This window comes from Pongo pygmaeus, chromosome 11 (genome assembly GCF_028885625.2).
Source record: "Pongo pygmaeus isolate AG05252 chromosome 11, NHGRI_mPonPyg2-v2.0_pri, whole genome shotgun sequence".
NCBI classification, from domain to species: domain Eukaryota; kingdom Metazoa; phylum Chordata; class Mammalia; order Primates; family Hominidae; genus Pongo; species Pongo pygmaeus.
In genome coordinates this window covers 40833352-40850009 of record NC_072384.2, presented here as the reverse complement: position 1 = coordinate 40850009, position 16658 = coordinate 40833352, and the positions used below count along the sequence as shown (strand labels likewise).

The 16658-nt window shown below is 35.0% G+C and overlaps 1 protein-coding gene across 1 annotated transcript in view; it reads left to right on the top strand.

The window, feature by feature from the left end:
• The window catches only part of LRP1B (LDL receptor related protein 1B), a 1896287-nt gene that overhangs the window by 662076 nt on the left and 1217553 nt on the right, over positions 1-16658 (top strand). The window lies entirely within an intron of this gene.

The following is a 16658-nucleotide window of genomic DNA, read 5'->3' as shown; positions in this document are numbered from 1 at the left end:
TGAAATATTAAATTTTGCATAGTAATGAAAGTTCAAAGAAAATCTATAACCTGCCTTTTCTTTCAACTATAAGCACATCAGTTATTAAGAAAGCATGAATTTTACTTCCAGACATTTAATATGCATTTCAAAGCTGCAAGTATTATGTTTGAGCAAAAAAACACCATTAGACAACACACACACACACACACAAATTTAGACTTTGAAGTTGGGCTCTTAAATAATTCCATGTTTCATATAAAAAAGTACTTTTAAGCAAAAGACAAATGGGAAGTCTTTGTCACAGCAGATTGATATCACATGGTGTTAATAAGCTTGTTTCTCTGAACCTTTGCTTAAACAAAGTATTTGAAGGAATGCTTTGTCAACCAAGTATTTTAGTAAGAAGTATCCATGGGAAATTTGTTCCTTCATAATCTTTCCATGATATTAGACTGTTAACTTTCTTGTAATTTTCTGTCTTTTTAAAAATCAACATCTAAATCCTACAATGGTAAAATATTACCTAGATATTAATGATATGAGGGATATAATTAAAATCTCAAAATTAATAAAAAGTTAAATGCTACTGGCACATTCTAGTGGGGGGTGGAGCGGGGAGAATGAAATATGAGATGAAGAGAAATAAGAGCAGAAGAAAACAGTCAAGGATCCAGGTAAGGACCCAGATTTGGAAACAGAATCGAGGTATCAGTCAAGTGAATCAGGCTGCAAGATGGAGCTGGGAAAGAAACAACTGTACTAGAAGTCTTTAACTCAGATTCTCATAGACGGAGTGTAACACAAAGGATATTGAAGCTAAGATTCCAATAAGAACCTGTCCTTCATTTGGGGGTCAGTAAGACAACAAAGAATAGAAGAAAGGAGAGGAAACTAGAGATAACATATCTGGTTTCTGGGTAGCTTCACACAAACTAATTGCTGTCATGGGGGACGAGGTCCCAGGTCACCATAAATTCCAGTTGTTCAAGAGGAGCTCCATATATGTATAGGTTTAAAGTGCTCAAAGTCAGATACTATTTTTTAAAACATTGTATAGTCAATAACATGCCCAAACAAAACCTGTCTGGGGGCCTGACAGGTCTTGTTGGCTGACAGTTTTCCAGGTCTGTGGTGAAGTAAACTGAATTCAAGACCATAAATGGAGATATATATTAGAAAAACCATAAATCTCAGAACAATAACCTGAAGATGTAAGAGTGTTGAGAGACTACAGGTAGGCTGTGGAAATCAACTGGTCACTAGGTCTTTTCCCTCTTTCTAAAGGAAGGTCCAATTACTCTGACTCTGGATAAATTCTGACTGGGAATTTAAAGATCTTCAGAAGCTTCCTTCTTTGGCCTGAGTTTCCTTTCTTAGCATTAAAATTACATAAAAAACCAGCAGATTCATAGTTGCAGCTATGAATACACATGTAATAATAATGAATAAGAGATTTTATTTTTGTGTAAAGGCTTTGTGACATCTTTTATGTAATTGTATATGAAAAAGTGATATGAAAAGAAAGTAGGCCAGGTGCAGTGGCTCATTCCTGGAATCCCAGCACTTTGGGAGGCCCAGGCAGGCAGATCACCTGAGGTCAGGAGTTCGAGACCGGCATGGCCAACATGGTGAAATCCTGTCTCTATTAAAAAAACAAGAAAGTAGCCGGCCGTGGTGGCAGGTGCCTGTATTCCCAGCTACTTGGGAGGCTGAGGCAGGGGAATTGCTTGAACCCAGGAGGCAGAGGTTGCGGTGAGCCAAGATTATGTCATTGCACTCCAGCCTGGGTGACTGAGTGAAACTTCATCAAAGAAAGAAAGAAAGAATGAGAGAGAGAGAGAGAGAGAGGGAAGGAGGCAGGGAGGGAGGGAAAGAAGGAAGGAAGGATTTTTAAGTGATAAGTATTAAAGAGTTTAATTTTCTTTTTGGATATTAATTATATTTTCTAGATCCTAATTTTATTCAACTCAGTTATAATTCAGGCTTTTTGTTATATTGTTTTGGATTTTCAGATAGATATGTATGATTAAGCTTTTAAAAGAACAAAACCATCACCTTTCCAAATATTTCATCAGAGGTAATTACACACATTTGAATATCATAAACATACTTCTGTGCCAAGGATCATATGAAAACATATCTGAGTTTTCTGATAACATTTAGATTTTTGATCTAATATATGAGGGCATATGTTAATAGCATAACAGGGGATTCAAATAAAAACAAAGTATTTGAACAAAAATAAAATGCTTTTAATTTTATTTTGATCCTTGAAAAGATTGACATATATATTGGATTAAGACAAATTTCGAGTATGTAGTTGTTTATGCTCCACTCTTTTTTCTGTTCTAATTCAGTTGTTTAAGTGTTTCAAGTTTTCTATTTTTATCACATGTGACAGCCTTTTTTTTTTTTTTTTTTTTTTTTTTTTTTTTTTTTTGCCAGTAGGAGGTTTAATTTCCAGTAGGAGGTTGATTGTACCATTTTGGACTTTTAAATATTTTTACATTTAACCAAATAAAGTGTTTTAAAAGACCTAAGCAACCATTCATTATGACCTATGCTAGACTTAGAAATAATAAATATATTTGGATTTATGCTTGCTATTTAACCTCAGTGAAGGGTTTTTCGCCTTCTTCTCTGGTCTTGCACACTACATAGCATTGTAAGAACAAGGTGACTAAAGAGATATAGTCATCCTAGAATCAGTGATTTAATAAAACCTTTCTGCATTGAGAAAATAAACTCAGAAATGAGTTTACCTGCTTGGTCTTGTAGAGTTTCCTTACCACATGGACAAAAACCAAATCTCTGGGCAACATTAGATTTGCAACATTTATATAGTTTGTGCTTAAATGTGAAAAGGTGACTGGCTATAAGCAAAGGTACATTGTAGGAACTGAGTCTACTTTCTCACCCTCAGCCTTCCTCCTAATTTTTGGTCACACCTCATGAAACATTGTTTCCTGGAGAGTTAATTAGGAACCAGCCCCATCAAGTCTGTAAGGAACTTTCTTATCCATGCTGGACAGACAATAAATCAAGAAACCAGATTAATTCAAACGTTACCTTTCTTTTTGGAAATTCTTTCTTTCTTTCTTTCTTTCTTTCTTTTTTTTTTTTCAGAACAATTCTGTCTAACTCACTTATTTTTACATTGCTTCCTTTTTGTTGCATTCTAAGCATAGACTGTAATTTAAGTAATTATACCTAAAGCCTAAGATATGATTAAAAAATGGATGTGTTTTCTTTTTTTTTTTTTTTTTTTTGAGACGGAGTTTCGCTCTTGTTGCCCAGGCTGGAGTGCAATGGCACGATCTCGGCTCACCATGACCTCTGCCTCCCAGGTTCAAGCGATTCTCCTTCCTCAGCCTTCCAAGTAGCTGGGATTACAGGCATGCGCCACCATACTTGGCTAATTTTGTACTTTTAGTAGAAACAGAGTTTCTCCATGTTGGTCAGGCTGGTCTTGAACTCCTGACCTCAGGTGATCAGCCCGCCTCAGCATCACAAAGTCCTGGAATTGCAAGCGTGAGCCACCACGCCCAGCTGTTTTATTTTTTTCAGAAGAGGATCCAAAATATATTTGGTGGTATATTTATATCCTTTATAAAACTAATAAGGGAAAAAATTAAAATTTTGGAGGTGATGTTCTGGTCCTGGGAATGTTTTTATATCAACTGAATTGCTCTCTGAATATTTCCTAGAAAAGTCAATATCTTTCTAGTAAAGATAATGAAAAGATATCTATTATTAATGATTTTCTATTAACACTGATATTTTCATCTCCATAATTGGACTCCATCTGAAGAAAGAATAATGGATTTTTGCATGTAGAAATAGGCTTATAAAAGTTTTACAATAAAAACTTTCAAAATCACATATTTTTGAAAAGTTAATCTCTTTCTACACAGTACTTCATATTGGTGGTAATATCACCTTGTCTAATTGCATGAGCAATGAAAATACATCCTGTAAAATACAAGGCCTCTCAATCCAGAAAATTTCCACAGAAATGCACACAACCATATAAAGAATGATGGAAGAAGTGAAAAACTTTGACAAGTAGAAACAAGATGGACTAAGATTTACCAAAATGCTGTTTTAAAATTTGACATTCTTAAGATAATTTATTATGTTAACGAAAAAAGGAGAGTTCCCTGACTCCCCTCGCAGAATGTGCGACAGGGTTGTGGCTCATCTGTTGGGCCGCCATGGGCTCAAACCCCTTCCAGGAAGGGGAGCACGCAGACAGGCAGGTGCAGGAGCTGGGGCCAGCAGTTTTGGGCTCTGGCCCCACGGTAGCATCTACGGTTGGGTGCCTGCAACTCCCAAAGCCCCAGTTGGCATGTTATAGTGCTCTTTTAGCTCTACCATCTGTAGATGGCTTAAGTGTTAACCAGCTCAGTGCCCTCTTAGTATCCAGGTTCTTGTGTCTGGTGTCCAGGAAGAATCAGGTCACACAGGGAAATTGAAGGATGGTAAATGAAGGAGATTTTATTGTTAGATGGAGGTGGTTCTCAATGGAATGGATGAGAAGCTGGAAAGGGAATGGGGTGGGGAGATGATCTTCCCTTGGAGTTCGGCTGTCCTGCGGCTGATGTCCTCTCTGACCGTCCCCAACTGAACTTCTCTCGACATTCAGATGCTCTGTCGCTTCTCTCCTTCTCTGCCTCACCGCTCTGTTGCTCTGCTGTTTTTCTGCATTTTTATTCTTCTCTTTGTGGAGTTTGAGGTTTGAGGTTTATATAGGTACTGGATAGGGAGGTGTGGCAGGCCAAAGGGCAACATCTGGGTGTGAAAACAGGAATGCCTGTTCCCATTTAGGGCCGTGGGTTTCCAGGCTTGAGGGTGGGGCTTTTGCTGGGGAACTGCCCTCTTCTACCCAGGATTTCCCTGCCTCCTGTCAGCATTATTAACATTTAAAGTGGGTGTATGCAAGAGAAGGCTTATTTTTATTCACATCCCTGTTAGATTACATTTGTAGTGCCAAGTGGTAAGTTATTTATTTATTTAGACAGAGTCTTGCTCTGTTGCCCAGGCTGGAGTGCAGTGGCATGATCTCAACTTACGGCAACCTCTCCCTCCCAGGTTTAAATGATTCTCCTGCCTCAGCGTCCCAAGTAGCTGGGATTACAGGCCTGCGCCACCAGCTAATTTTTGTATTTTTAGTATGGGGGCGGTTTCACCATGTTGGCCAAGCTGGTCTCACACTCCTGATATAAAGTGATCCACCGGCGTTGCCTCCCACAGTGCTTGGATTACAGGCATGAGCCACCACGCCTGGCCCCCAAGTGCTAATAAATCTAAATGTCTGTGGGAATGACAGTCTCTGCGGCAGCATCTGCCCTTATCCTGTTAAAAGAATATGGAAAGTTCTGAGGTCAATGAAAAGAGGAATTCTACCTTTTATGTCACTAGCAAAAGCGACTATTCAATCTATGTGATTGTTTTCTAGCAAACATTCTGAAGTCCTTTTAAATCTAAGAGAATAACATGTGTGAAGATTTTACTAAAACTGATTGGAGAAAAAGACTCTGACATATGAAAAGCTCACCCCCAAAACATACAAATACATACACACATACTCATCTTTTCTCATATTTTGTTTTTCTATTCTGAACATTTTCCTGTATGATTCTTAGTATATGACATAATTAATTGGCATATTTGATCAGGAAACTAAAAAAAATCCCCTTATATATCATCCAACTCCTTAAAATAATGCATATTCAGACTTTTAAATTACATTTGATTATTTTACTTTATTTTCCAGTTGGAAAATAACTTTCCTAATATATGCAATTGCATTTTTTCTTAATCCACTCATAATCTATTGTCAATAATTCTAATGTATTTAATTTAGATGACAACTTCTGTTAATTAAAAATTTATGTAGCTGGTTTTTTACTTTTATATTTCTATCCATAAAACTAAACTCTTATGAGAAAGGGCTAAAAAAACCTCCTGGGGGTGATTTAGAACTTAGAGTCATTCTCAAAATGGACCAAGGTAAATGGTAGCCTTTATTTTCTGTAATGATTCACTATGGGAAAATTAATAATTCTTTAAACTTCTTGCTTAAATCTTATATGTATTCCAAATTTTCTTTTTTTTTTTGTTTGGTAAGTACATGTTTTACTTTTTTTTTTTCTTTTTATTATTATTATTATTATTATACTTTAGGCTCTATGGTACATGTGCGCAACGTGCAGGCAAGTCACACATGTATACATGTGCCATGCTGGTGCGCTGCACCCACCAACTCGTCATCTAGCATTAGGTATATCTCCCAATGCTATCCCTCCCCCCTCCCCCCACCCCACAACAGTCCCCGAAGTGTGATGTTCCCCTTCCTGTGTCCATGTGTTCTCATTGTTCAATTCCCATCTATGAGTGAGAACATGCGGTGTTTGGTTTTTTGTTCTTGCGATAGTTTACTGAGAATGATGATTTCCAATTTCATCCATGTCCCTACAAAGGACATGAACTCATCATTTTTTATGGCTGCATAGTATTCCATGGTGTATATGTGCCACATTTTCTTAATCCAGTCTATCATTGTTGGACATTTGGGTTGGTTCCAAGTCTTTGCTATTGTGAATAATGCGGCAATAAACATACGTGTGCATGTATCTTTATAGCAGCATGATTTATAGTCCTTTGGGTATATACCCAGTAATGGGATGGCTGGGTCGAATGGAATTTCTAGTTCTAGATCCCTGAGGAATCGCCACACTGATTTCCACAAGGGTGGAACTAGTTTACAGTCCCACCAACAGTGTAAAAGTGTTCCTATTTCTCCACATCCTCTCCAGCACCTGTTGTTTCCTGACTTTTTAATGGTTGCCATTCTAACTGGTGTGAGATGGTATCTCATTGTGGTTTTGATTTGCATTTCTCTGATGGCCAGTGATGGTGAGCATTTTTTCATGTGTTTTTTGGCTGCATAAATGTCTTCTTTTGAGAAGTGTCTGTTCATGTCCTTTGCCCACTTTTTGATGGGGTTGTTTGTTTTTTTCTTGTAAATTTGTTGGCGTTCATTGTAGATTCTGGATATTAGCCCTTTGTCAGATGAGTAGGTTGTGAAAATTTTCTCCCATTTTGTAGGTTGCCTGTTCACTCTGATGGTAGTTTCCTTTGCTGTGAAGAAGCTCTTTAGTTTAATTAGATCCCATTTGTCAATTTTGGCTTTTGTTGCCATTGCTTTTGGTGTTTTAGACATGAAGTCCTTGCCCATGCCTATGTCCTGAATGGTAATGCCTAGGTTTTCTTCTAGGGTTTTTATGGTTTTAGGTCTAACATTTAAGTCTTTAATCCATCTTGAATTGATTTTTGTATAAGGTGTAAGGAAGGGATCCAGTTTCAGCTTTCTACATATGGCTAGCCAGTTTTCCCAGCACCATTTATTAAATAGGGAATCCTTTCTCCATTTCTTGTTTTTCTCACGTTTGTCAAAGATCAGATAGTTGTAGATATGTGGCGTTATTTCTGACGGCTCTGTTCTGTTCCATTGATCTATATCTCTGTTTTGGTACCAGTACCATGCTGTTTTGGTTACTGTAGCCTTGTAGTATAGTTTGAAGTCAGGTAGTGTGATACCTCCAGCTTTGTTCTTTTGGCTTAGGATTGACTTGGCGATGCGGGCTCTTTTTTGGTTCCATATGAACTTTAAAGTAGTTTTTTCCAATTCTGTGAAGAAAGTCATTGGTAACTTGATGGGGATGGCATTGAATCTGTAAATTACCTTGGGAAGGATGGCCATTTTCATGATATTGATTCTTCCTACCTATGAGCATGGAATGTTCTTCCATTTGTTTGTATCCTCTTTTATTTCCTTGAGCAGTGGTTTGTAGTTCTCCTTGAAGAGGTCCTTCACATCCCTTGTAAGTTGGATTCCTAGGTATTTTATTCTCTTTGAAGCAATTGTGAATGGGAGTTCACTCATGATTTGGCTCTCTGTTTGTCTGTTATTGATGTATAAGAATGCTTGTGATTTTTGTACATTGATTTTGTATCCTGAGACTTTGCTGAAGTTGCTTATCAGCTGAAGGAGATTTTGGGCTGAGACACTGGGGTTTTTTAGATATACTATCATGTCAAAAAGAAATTAACCTAGAGCTTTTTCAGGACTCCATTTTTTTTTTTTTTTTTTTTTTTTGTCTTCTAGAAAGGAAAAATTTATCTGTGCTGCTGTTTTGTTGAAAATCCTATTCCAGCTACTACTATGGAAAAAGGAAGGGAAGAAGGAAGGAAAGGAAGGGAGAGAGGTAGGGAGGAAAGGAAGGGAAGGAGGAAAGGAAGGGAGAGAGTTAGGGAGGAAAGGAAGGGAAGGAGGAAAGGAAGGGAGGGAGGAAAGGAAGGGAGGGAGGAAAGGAAGGGAGGGAGGGAGGAAGGAAGGAAGGAAGGAAGGAAGAAAGGAAGGAAGGAATGAATTTAGTGAAGCTACTGAAGAAGAAAAATGAATTTGCAGCTCTTTATTGTTGTTTCTAATTTTACTTTATCAATTAATCTTGTCATAGCCTCATTTTAAAAATTTCATAAAAATATTGCCAATATTTTTCCAATTTAATATCATACTACAGAGTGGAATTGCAGCATGCAGAATTCCAAAACAAAGGTATGGAGAAGAGGTGTAATTGCAATGTTATAGTAAGTGTATCTGTCATCAACACTGAGCTTAAAGTACAAGGAGGGAAACCTGTGCTCAAGTGACTTGAAACATCAATAAGCCTACAGCTAAGAAACAAAGAGGTGGAATTAGCCAGGAAGACCTAGGTTTGTGAGCTCAGAACCCTTTTGATTAGTAAAGTTCTTACAAGTTAAGAGTAGATTCTGCTGTATTTTCTCTGTGTTGAGCTGTGCTAAGGTGATCAGATAGTCTCAAGCCTATCTCAGGTGTAAGGACTTCCTCTCAAAAAGATTAGTTTAAGTAACTGAGTTAGTTTAGTGAAAGGCTATGACCCTTAACACTAGCTGATTTCAGGGCCAAGCTTAATGCTTCCCAGAAGCAAAGCAACAATTTCTAGAAAGAATAGAACTTCTATAGGTGTTTCATCCTTTTGAAAGGCTTATACCAATATTGTTTATGTTGACAAATGACACCTACATGAAATTAGGATTGTGCACTTATGGAAGACTGTTCTAAATATATATGTATATATGTGTATATATATAAACATATATACACATGCATATTTGCACATATGTATGTATGTATGTTCATTTTTTCAGGGACTTAGTTTTGTAAATTCTGTTTAATTAGAAATATGCTTTTGCGCAGACATCTGACTTCTTAACACTGATTTATAAGGCATAATTGCTAAATTAATACTGCTAAAGAGACTTAGAATTCAAGTTTAAAAGTGTTCGAATATGTTGACAGAAGGGGCAGCTAGCTAACTAAGTAAATACCTCCAGGGAAAGGATGACTAAGTAATTTGACCCTACATTGTAGCTGAGAATTCAAAAGGTAATCTAAAATAGTTAATTGTTGATTGGAAGTTAATTCCTTTGTAATAGATTTACATCTTTGATGAATGTTAATATTATATTAAGTATATGTTCTCTTCCTCCAAACAGAATTATTTTTTAAGAATAACTATGGAAACAAAAAAAATGTGTAAATTTTTACAAATGGTGTAAACTGCCTACTAGTAGTTTGGAAATGATCACAGAAGGCTTTAAGTTAAAAGGAGATATTCTTCATTAAAACATCATTTCAGATTCTGTATCTGTCCCTCTTCTTAGACAGTAGTGGTTTCAAATGAAGTTACATTACTTCTATAATTTTTGATCACAGCTTTTCTATAGTGAGATTCCTGGTGCATTATGGATCTTCATTTGTTGCTGCAATATACTCTATTTTCAGTTAATTTTGATTTGATTTGAAATTTTTTTTTTTGAGATGGAGTCTTGCTCTTGTCACCCAGGCTGGAGTGCATTGGTGCAATTTCAGCTCATTGCAACCTCCACCGCTGGGGTTCAAGTGATTCTCCTGCCTCAGCCTCTCAAATAGCTGGGATTACAGGTGTCCACTACCACGTGTGGCTAATTTTTGTATTTTTAGTAGAGATAGGGTTTCACTGTCAGGCTGGTCTCGAACTCCCAACCTCAGGTGATCCACCCGCCTTGGCCACCCAAAGTGCTAGGATTACAGGCATGAGCCACTGTGTACAGCCAATTTTAAATAGGTGCAAGTCAACAACATGTATCCACTGCTCCCTCCCCAATAAAATATTTATTCTGTGTGTACCTGGTATCTGTAGTAGAAGAAATAGCAATTGCTTTGATATGGAAATTTACCCCTTGGTGCAAACAACTCCTATTATTTCTACCTATTTCTCAAACGTACTAGCCTCTTAGATGGAAGTCTTGGGTGAAATCACAAAAAGCCAGAAAACTCAAATTCCTTAGGACAAGTAATCTTTCCCCAACTGAAGAGATGTGTTAATGTTCTACCATTCTTGATAGTGTTAATTTATATGAATATTTATAGGCCCTGGTAGCCCGTGTTTATCTAGATATTTCCTTCATCTTTCTCATCTTGATAGTGGAAAACAAAGAATGTAGAAAATATAATGAGTATGAGGCCAAAAAGACTTTTTTAAATGTGCCAATAGAAATACAGTAAGGACTTTTCCAAAATTCAATTGATTAATCAACTTCAGTAAAATTTTGTTTGCAGTGACAATTTTCCAGATATTTAGCTAAGTACCAGGGATTCAGAAAGTCCTATTTTCTGCCTTCATGGAATTCACGTGTAGTAATTGAGGTAGGTAAAAATTAAAGAGGAAGAATAAGATGAGAAACATCTAATTCTACATGAGAAGATGCAAGAAGATATCCCAAGTGAGCTGATAGTTGACAGGCATCTCACTCTAAGCGTTGGGTAGGCAAATGAGGAAAGGAAGAACATTACAAAATTAGGGAACTACATATACAAAGGCATAAGTGCAGAAGAAAGTATTGTATGTTCAAGATCTCTAAGTTATTGGGTAAGGTTGAAGCATACATCCTTGAGTGTAGTGAGAGGAGTTTGAACCTGAAAAAATACTTAGGAATAGACCAAGAGGAGTTACATTAGAATAAGTATACAGCATGACTTATCTAAAATGCATTTCATAGAACCACAAAAAGCAAGAGAGTGAAAAAAAAAAAAAAAAAAAAAAAAAAACATACCAGGGTATATTCTCAATAGTATTTTAAGGGTGTTATATGAAATTGTTTTAATATTAAGCATATAGTAGCTAGAATTGTTGCATATGTGTAACAGGTTACATAGTTTATTCTTAGAAAACGTATATGTGCATTACTGTAATTATAAAACTTGGAGATAAACAGTAATCCTTATCTTACATTGATCAACTCCAGAATGGATGCACATTACATGTTGTTCTTTAATGTGTCACTTGAATGTAGTTTGTGTAAGTGAAAGTCAAAATCGACAACATGACGAGCCATATTAAGCAAAATCCTTTCCAAATAACATTTAGAAATTTGGAAGGTATATTTACTATTTTAAGCAACCATAATTTCACCATTAGCAGGCCACAAAAATACTACCTTGTTATAACATGCCTAAATTTTGTCCTCTTGTCCTTTAACTTTGAAAAGTATATCACTGTTTTAATACTATTCAAAAGTATGAATTATAACAAACTGTCACTCAGCTCTCTACTCAACCTCAAATGTGAGGCCAAATCCCGTATGATTCATTATTTGGTTTTTTGACACAGCAGCTTGATATTTAAAAAGCAAGGAATTAAAGCAGGAAGCTGAAGTTGAATGGCATCCCCAAGAGTCACACTGGAAATCAGCTGGAAAGCAAGCGTTAAACCCTGTGACCTTGAGTTTTCCTTCACCAATTTTGACTACTGGGCCTTAACATAGCAACTCAGAGAACTGCATAACATTATGATGCTTCAGCATTCTCCTGACCCATTCTCAAAGCAGCAAGATGGCTTGTAGAATTTCAACTGAACACATTTTTCAACTAACTATATATTCCCTGTCAGGTTTATTAATTGATTGAAAAGGAAAAAAATGTGCTGAGTAAACAACAGGCTGAACAACTATGTAACTAGCTTGAGGTATTCAATGTCTAAATCTTACTAGTAGCCTATCCCTTTGAGAAAAAGTAGTGCTTTCATTTGGTGAAGAGTGTGGAAGGGAACTGTTCATTTTAACTCTTTGAAGTAGATCTGCACCAGTAACAATAAGAAGTGAAAAAACTTTAGAAATTTCAACTTTCGTGATGGAATCGGGAAGAAATAAAGAGAGATTCCTCAAAGTCATTCAATAGAGAAAGTTTAAATTTAGAATAATGTATTCCCACGGGGGATACATTCCAAGATCCCATGTGAAGGCCTGAAACTGTGGATGGTACCCAATCCTATATAGACTATGTTTTCTCTATACATGCATACCTATAATAAAGTTTAATTTATAAATTAGGCTCAGTAAGACATTAACATCAATAATCATAAAATAGAACAATAACAATTTACTGTCAGAAACGTTTCATAAACGTGGTCTCTTTTTCTCTCTCAAAATACCTTATTGTACTATATTGACCTATTTTCAGATGACAGTTGACTACGGCTAGCTCAAACCTCAGCCCGTCAAACCCTGGAAAGTAAAACATTGAATAAGAAAGGACATTACAATGAGAATTAACCATAAATATTTAGAAGACTTGAGATCTGTTGAGCCTAATCTGTAATTCTAGTAAATCTTACAAATTCTGTAGAGAAAGCTCACAAGAGATTTTCAGCCAGTGTTTTCATTTCAGAATTTCTAATATTTTCATAATTGTAAAAAATACTATTTTTGCGGCTTTTTAAATGATCCATTCTTTTCACTTATATAGTAAACCCTATTCCACGGAATCACATGTGTGTTAGTTCCATCTACTGTGGTTTGAATGTGTATCACCCCAAAATTCAAATGCTGAAATCTAATTACCAAGGTGATGTTATGAGGAGGTGGGTTCTTTTGAGAAGTGTTAGGTCATAAAGGTGGAGCCCTCACAAATGGGATTAGTGCCCTTATAAAATAGGCTCAGGCCTGTAATCCCAGCACTTTGGGAGGCCAAGGTGGGGTTGGATCACTTTAAGCCATGAGTTCAAGACCAGCTAGGCCAACATGGCAAAGCCCCGTCACCATATAAATACAAAAATTAGCCAGGTGTGGTGGTGCATGTCTGTAATCCCAGTTACTTGGGAGGCTGAGGCATGAGAATTGCTTAAACCTGGGAGGCAGAGGTTGCAGTGAGCCAAAATCATGGCACTGCACTGTAGCCTGGGCGATAGAGTGAGACTCTGTCTCGAAAAATAAAAAAAAATAAATAAAATAGAATCATAGAGGTCTTTTGCCCCTTCTACTACATGAAGACACAGCTGGAAGTCCTTATTCCATGAGCCATAAAATTGGCCCTCATGGAAAATGGAATCTGCTGGTACCTTAATCTTGGACTTTCCAGCCTCTAGAACTATGAGAAATAAGCTGCCTTTGTTTAAGCTACCAAGCCTCTGGTATTTGTTATAACAGCACAAATGAACTAAAATAACAGAATATTTCAATACATTAAGTAATATTCTGAATAATGAAACAGCTATGAGACTGGCTACTTCTGAGCTCACCGTAGTCAGTCCTTTCAGAATCAAATCAAACAATTATTTCTTTTTCACTCTCGTGGAGATACAGAGACATATGCACGTATATTATACGTTTCCAAACTTTTGGCATACATTTGCATATTTGAATTTAGATGCAAGAAACTCTTCATTAGTGACTAATATTTTAGTGAAAGTAAATCCCCCAGATTTATTTGCATTAGCTGAGAATTTGTGTTCTAGCTTTCCATTAGGCTTGCGATTAAGAAAAAGCTTGAAACCAAATGATTGATCTCTTTATGCCACAAGGGATTGTAGAACTGGTCCAACAACCCACTGTGGTTGTAAAAAACCACGAAGCTGCGACCAAAGAGAGATCAATCTGCTCCGCTCACCGAGCTTCTTCTGGATTAGGTCATTGTGCTTGTGAGCCAAGGCTTGAGTGTCGGATACAAGGAGAATGGGAAGGACAAGCCTTAAAGAGCAATTTTTACTTCCATTAGCTGAAATGTGTGGTGTGTTCTTATTTAGAGTACAGTACAGGTACAAAACCAGAAAGTGCCAAGAAAAAATCTATACAGTTCAATAAATGACTCTGAGAATTCTCCAATATTCTCAGAGCAGTAGCTCTAAGAACTTGAATTGTCTAATTTTTAGTTAGATTAATTAAATATTACTTTAGTGGTCTCAGAGAAGTTTGGAGAGAAATATTAATAGGTATAAATGCTCTTTATTCTAAATAGTATGTGTAAAATGATCCCCAAATATATAATATATATAATTTTATATATAAATATATCTCAATTTTTAAATATGTAATATATATAAAATTTTATATATTATATATAATTATATATAATATATATTACATGTAATATATATTATATATAAAATTATATTATATATATTAAATATATTGTATATAGTTATATAATATATATAATTATGTAAATTATATAATATATATAATATATAAAATTATATATTATATATAATTATATATAAAATTATGTAATATATAATATATATATTTTATATAATATATAATATATATAATATATAATTATATAATATATATAATTATATATAAAATTATATAATTATATAATTATATATAAAATTATATAATATATATAATTATATATAAAATTATATAATATATATAATTATATAGAAAATTATATAATATATATAATTTTATATATAATTATATAATATATATAATTATATATATAATTATATATAAAATTATATATATAATTTGGATAAATTTTATATATAGTTTGGATAAATATTTGTTGAAATACAATCAACGTAAGCCAGTCCTTGTTCTGAGGATGTCCAAATGTTTCCTACCAATAGGGGGTTCTCATTATTGTATAGATACCACTTATTAGCAGATAATTTTAATATATGTAATATATATAATTATATATGATTTTAATATATATTATATATAATTATATATGATTTTAATATATATTATATATAACATATATATATATAAAAACATGGATTGGATTTTTAAACTGTTGATATATCATTATCTTTCCTGTTCAGATAGAAATACTATAGGCAAAGAAATAGTCCTCCCACTTAAAAAGTCTATATTGAAAGACATCATGATTGGCAAAGACTTTTTTTTGTTTCTTTCCTGGTCAAACTATTCTTTTTGAAATCTAGGCTTTTGCTATTTGACTGCTGAATTTTTCTCCCAAAGCTTATTTGGTACACAATGTATTTCTCCCTTTTTCTTCAATAGCTTTTTCTATTTTCATTTGTCATTTATGATTTGTGGCATGTAATAGTTTCAGTGAGAAATACTTCCCAAAGCAAACATAAATATTTCCAATGTCTAAAATTACAACAATTCGTTGCTATTCAGATACAGATGGAGTATATAATCATTCTTTTGAAGAGGCAATTAGCACTTAGTTCAGTGACTTGGGATGTTGAAACTCTTTCAAGCTTTGTTTTATTCTTACTGCATTCAACCAAAGTACTACATGTCTACAATGGACCAACACTAATCTAAACAAGAACTGCCTCAGGATTCTCAGTGACAGTTTAGTAATGCAGAATATTAAACAAATGGTCATCCAACTGTCTTTGTGAGGTCACAGAAATGTTATTTCCTTAGCACTGACCTAATATAGCTCAATAGCCAATTGTATTCAGTTGTGAAAAATCGTCAGAAGTTTTCCTGACTCTTTTTAAAAATTACAAAATATACTGATTTCACAGTTGTGAATTGCTATTATTGTTTATGATCATGTTTTATGCTATAATAGCCATTCATACTTAATATTTTAAATTTCATTACTTATTTACTTATTTTTCAATTAAACAAAAGATTTTATTATTGGCTTTGGGCAACTGGTTACTACTAGTATAGTAACAATAAGGCAGCATATAGAAACTTAAACTTTCTTTGTCTGTAAGTTAAACTTTATTTTATTTTAGAAAGATAAGGAGAGGATGGGGTAATTTCACCTGTTATTTTTATTTTTTATTTTTTTGAGTTCTGAGATACACGTGCAGAACGTGCAGATTTGTTACATAGGTATGCATGTGCCATGGTTATTTGCTACATCTATCAATCCGTCATCTAGGTTTTAAGCTCTTCATGCATTAGGTATTTGTCCTAATGCTTTCCCTCCCCTTGACCCCGACCCCCCAACAGGCCCTGGTGTGTGATGTTCCCCTCCCTGTGTCCATGGGTTTTCATTGTTCAACTCCCACTTATGAATGAGAATATGCAGAATTTGACCTGTTCTTATTGTACAATAGAAGGAGAATGTACTTGAACTAAGATTAGATATGAAGCTATAATTGAACTGATGTGTTAAAGATCAAATAAATGCTCAGCTTTAGGTACTGTTGGAATTAAATTAGAATTATTTTAAAAGTACCTCTGTGGAGGCCTAACTTAGTAATATAGAGCTGACTTGGTGCCATTAATGTAATCACAATTGATGGGCTAGACAAGGAACTACAAATGAAATATGTATGGATGGATGATCCAGCAAATAAAAGACAACACGTCGTATGTCTGAGAGA